The following is a 5,123-nucleotide window of genomic DNA, read 5'->3' as shown; positions in this document are numbered from 1 at the left end:
GGCCTGCCCTCCCGGGCTACAGACCCCGAATGCCTCCCGCACTGGGGGGTTTGTCTCTCCCTGCACCCCGGGGTGATGCACTCAGGCCAGGAATGGCCAGGGTGGTTCATGCATGACATGGAGATCTTCCTGTCCTCACCTCGCCATCCATTCTGCTCCCGGGCCCCCGCACGTCCCTCTTCGATCCCCCTTGCCGGCCTGGCACCCGGTGGTGGTTCCTGCTGGTCTGAGTCACCTCCCTGGCTCAGGGCTGCCTCCCCTGTCCGCCACAGAGACCCAGCTCTTGGACCCCCTCCCACCGCGCCCCCCCCCACCCCGAGAGGCAGCAGGGGTCCTCACCCAGACCCCACTGACTCTGGCACCCTCACGTGCCAGACCCCACTGTTGACGTGACTGCCCCGTAAGTGACATTTCTGGACGTGAAGGGTGGGTTCTTGTTGCAACTTCCTTCACTATCTCGTCTTACTTAGTCTTAAAATGAACTTGAAAGTTTCTTTGCCAAGTTTCAAAAAGCCAAAAACTCCCCCCTGAGATCTGGGTCAGAACTGCGGTAAATGCGGGGCCGGGAGTGCAGATCCGGGCAGCATGGCCCTCCCAGTGGACTGAGCGTTCGCTAGGCCCCCGAGGAGCCCTGCTGGCGACCTCCTGCCGGACCCCCTGGGCAGAAGGCTGCAGAACTCCAACTGGCCAGGTTTCCCTGCGATTCTTGTCTCCGTGACATCTAGTTTCACAGATGGAAGACAGGAGAATGCGGCCCAAGTGATTTTCTTTTTTGAAATCATTGCGAGCTTCAATTTGGGTGGAAGCAACTTGATTTGGGGTCTTTTACGCTATTTTCATGGCGTTTGGCGGGAGTATGTATATTCTCCTTATGCATACTGCATTTTATAAAAAAATGTTAAAAAACTCAACTGAGTAAGTTTGAAGATCTAATTGGCGTTGTTCAACACTTCGTGACTCAGGCAGCGTCCCATCCAGCAGATGGAAGGAGCTCGAGGGTGCCAAGATAGAAGGTTCTTACAGGCAAAGGAGGGGGACGAGGAAGTGAAGGGTGGATGTTTCAGGCAAGGTCACCTTCCTTAGAGAAGCAGGGGTCTTATCAGGCACATTACCTTTCACCTTATCAGGAAGATTAGTTCTGACCAGGAAATTCTGAACGGATTAGCTTAAAATTCCACTCCTAGGAGAGGCTGAAACAAGAGGGCTTAGCACAAATGGTTCCATTTTGGGGCCTGTTTCTTTTTAATGATAAAATGTAAATCACTACATTTACGTTTAACGTAATGGGACTTAAGTCGTCAATATCATCATAAAGCATTTTCTGTGATCTGTCCAGTTCTGCCTCAGAAGTCAATCGACGACGTCCCTTCCACACCTTGCGCACACTCGCACCCCTTGCACACCCAGGATTACCGTGTTTCAGTACCACCCTGTGTGTGTCTCTCGGAGCTTCCCTGAGGATGCGGGTGTTATTAATGAGGCTCTCTCTCGCCCACTTCACTCTTTTACCTTGAATTCGTCTTTCTCTGGTGTTAGTACTGTGATACAGCCACTCTCGCCGCGCCTGCCTGAGATGACAAGTCTGACTGGTGCATCTGCCCTGGACAGCATCTCCTGACCACGGGCTAGAACCAGAGCACGGCCACATGACCTCATGGCTTCAGGGCCTGAGCCATCCGGTGCTCGGGGAGTTCCAGAAGGAGGAGCATGTCAGCGGTGGGACGTGCAAGGGCGTGCGTGGGAGAAGGTTGCCCGACCAGCCGACCTGAGTGCGTTCTCTCAGCCATCCTGCCCACCTGCTGCGGCCTGTGGGCTACACTGAAGGGCTGAGCCATCCCCTTCTCTCAGGTTCTGAGGAAGGGGAATGTCTGCTGGCCCATTCCCTTCTTAGCAGGTTTTTTTTGTCTTTAAATTATAAGGCTGATAATGTCCTGCTTGTGATCTTGCTGTATAAGCTTGCAATATGTCACCACTGGGGGAAACTGAATGAAGGGGACACTGGCTCTCTGTTATTTCTTACACTGCATATGGATCTACAATGACCTCACAGTAAAAAAAGTAACCAAAAAAACCCAAAAAAACAAAAAACAACCTATATATATATCTATATCTATCTAGATCTATCTATATATCTCTCTATATCTATATATATCTATCTCTCTCTCTCTCTATATATATAGAATATATAAAGAAATAGCTACCCAGAAGTTAAAAAGTTAGAATATGCAGTGAAGAGTATTTTACTTTGCTGCATCCAGGGAAACTTTACGTATGTGAAATTTAATAAAGGGAAACCTCCTTCAGAACGGAGTCCCGAGGCTTGAAGCCCGAGCTCTGACCCAGGACTCCTTACAAAGCCCAACTTTTCTACCCCAGCAGGGGAAGATCTTCTCCACCCCTGGCAACAAATCAGCCAATGAGAGACTGTCACAGCCCAGCCAATCAGAAACCACCACCACTCTGGCTCTTGCTTTCCTTGAAGGATTTTCCTTCAAAGCAGCCACTCCCGCCTTCCTCCTTTTTGTCTGTGAAGCAACTTCCCTGTGTTCTCTGGACCTGCCTGTGGTTTTGTCATATCTTGCACATCCTGAATTTCAGTTTTTCGGTTATTCTCAAATAGACTCCTTTTGCTGGTAGAGTAACTGGCCACAGTTGTCACTTTGTTACAATGCTTTGTAACAAACACCCCCAGCTCAGTAGCCGGCAGCAGAAGGCATTCCTTCCTGTCCTTGCATCTGAGGATTGCCTGGCGATGGGCTGGTCCAGGCGGGCTTGCTCTTTTCCCCTTTGGACAAGTGGCCACCATGCCACCTCCTCAGAGTGAGAGGAGTGATTGCCCCAACATCTGGGATCTGCTGTTCTCTCCCTGGAAGTGGATCCCACAGGGTGGCTGCCAGGTCCCTGGGCATGATGCCCTCCTGCTCTATCCAGACAGACCTCCTGGTCATTCCTTTGTCTTTGTGCCTCCCCTCATCTGCTTTGTGTCTCTCTGGGTGCACGAAACCTGGGTCCTGCCCTGGTGGGGCCAGGGAAAAGTGACCACAACAGCCCATCCTGCGTTCTGTGCATGGGGGCTGGGCTTTCGCTCCCTGGGAGAAGGACTGGCAGTCGGTCTCCCACCCTCCACTTCCCCATGAAAGTGAAAGGTAAACCTCACCTAAGTGGAAGCTGGCGGCCGGAAGGAGCCCTGGGGGTCAACCTCAAGTACAGGAATTGTCCATCAGGCCCAACAGGAGAGTCCTCCACAGGAGAGAATCCCCGGTTACAGGCCCCTGCAGCTTGGCCAATGAGAAACCCTCATCGCCCTGAGCCCTCGCTTTTCCCCAAGGGACTTTCGTTCAAAACAACGCCCCCAGCTTCCTCCTTCTTCCCCACAACAACCCTGTCTTTTGTTGGACTTGCCTATGGTTTTACCACCGCCTGCATTGTCCTAAAGGGCAGTTCTGTGCCATTCCTAGATCAACTCATTTGTGCTGATAAAACTAGCTGTTTTATTTTTAGGGTTAACCTATGGTGACATATTGCTAAACCTCCTTTCTGCATGCTTCCTGTGGGCTGTGGGACCTGCAACTACTTCTCCCCTTAGCTCTTCTTCCTGGGAGCCTGAGATGGGTAACTGGGGGCCAGGAGGCCAGATGGCCCCTCCCATCCTCTCTGGGTTTCCTGCCCTCCCCTCCCTCTCACCACCCTGCAGCCTGGCTGGTTCTTGGTCAGTCTTGACCGCCGACTGGGGAATCCCAGGGAAGTACCAGTGGGGCTCGGGCACTGGGTGCATTCGGGTAGAGGCTGCTTGCTGTGACCCCGACAGCAGGTGTCTGTGAATTGTTGGTGCTGCAGCCAGCCTCCAAACCAAATGTGGGTCATGGTGAATCCTACTGGCTGGTGCCGCGTGGGGGTAGGGGGAAGATAATCAAAACACCAATAGTTCTGTCCTGCCTGGCACGGTGACCGATGTCCCTGGCTTGAGCTTGCGGCTTAGCCAGAAAAGGAACGTTTAAAATGAGCCAAAAAGAAAAGCACACAAACTTCTAGCTGGGTAAGGCAGTGGGGGGGCAGGCCCCAGCAGGGGTCAAGGGGCCGGCACTCTTCCAAGAGGCAGTCACAGTTGGTAGGGGGGCTGGAGGGCCTGCCTCCAGGACTTGGGCTCGCTGCAGCCAGGGCCGGCGGTAGGTGTGCGCGGGTCCCAGTGGACTCTGGGAGCCTCGGCCCAGTGGGGGCCGGTGAGGGGTGGTCCAATGGAGGTTCTGGGAGGAGTGGTTCAGTGGGGGCTTCATGGGGGTTTCACGGGCGGCAGGGGAACAGTTCAGAGGGAGGGGGGAAGGCCCAGTAGGGGCTCCAGCTGGGGTGCAATGAGAAGGCGGGGGCTGGGGGAGGTGTAGTCGGGTGGGGGCTGGAGGGGGGCAATCCAGTAGAGGCTCAGGGTGGGTGGGGGGCCAGGACGGCTCAGAAGGGGCTGCGGCGAGGGGAGGATCTGCTAGTCTAGTGGGATCTGCTTGGCGGCGGGGCGGGGTGACAGTCTAGTGAGGCTGTGGGCGGGGCAAGGGGGATGATCCAGAAGGGGCTGCGGAGCTGGTTGGGGGGACAGTTCAGTGGGGGCCTTGGGGGGGGGGTGGGAAGAGCGGCCCGGGTGCTGTCTGGTGAGGCCTGAGGGGTGGGGGAGGTGTTGGGCAGTCCGGTGGGGGCTACATCGGGGGGCAGGTGGGCGCGCGAGGGACAGTCCAGTGGAGGCTGCGGGCGGAGTGGGGGGCAGGAGGACGACCCAGCGCGGGCTGTGGCGGGGCAGGGGTGGGGCGACGGTGCCGAGGGGGCTGCATGCCGGCGGGACCTCGAGGGGCGGTCGAGTGGAGGCTGGGACCGGGGCGGGGGGGGGGTGCGGACGCCCCGTGGATGGGCCAGGCCCCTCACGGAGGCTGCCAGGCCCGCGCCAAGAGGCGGCCTCGTGACCGGGAGGCAGTGGCGGGGCGGGCGGACCGCGAGCCTGGGAACTAGCGCGGGGCACCGCGGCGAGCGCTGCCGCGGCTGCGCGGGTCGGGGCGCGGGCGTGGCGTGGCCGGGGGCGTGGTCCCGCCGCCTTTCCCGGCAGCGCCCGCGGCCGCGGGTCATTGTGTGCGCCGGGGCGGCGC

This window comes from Lynx rufus, unplaced genomic scaffold (genome assembly GCF_022079265.1).
Source record: "Lynx rufus isolate CCGP_SWC_20201006 ecotype Redwood Valley unplaced genomic scaffold, mLynRuf1.p SCAF_5, whole genome shotgun sequence".
Lineage (NCBI taxonomy): Eukaryota > Metazoa > Chordata > Mammalia > Carnivora > Felidae > Lynx > Lynx rufus.
Note: the sequence above shows the minus strand (reverse complement) of the source record.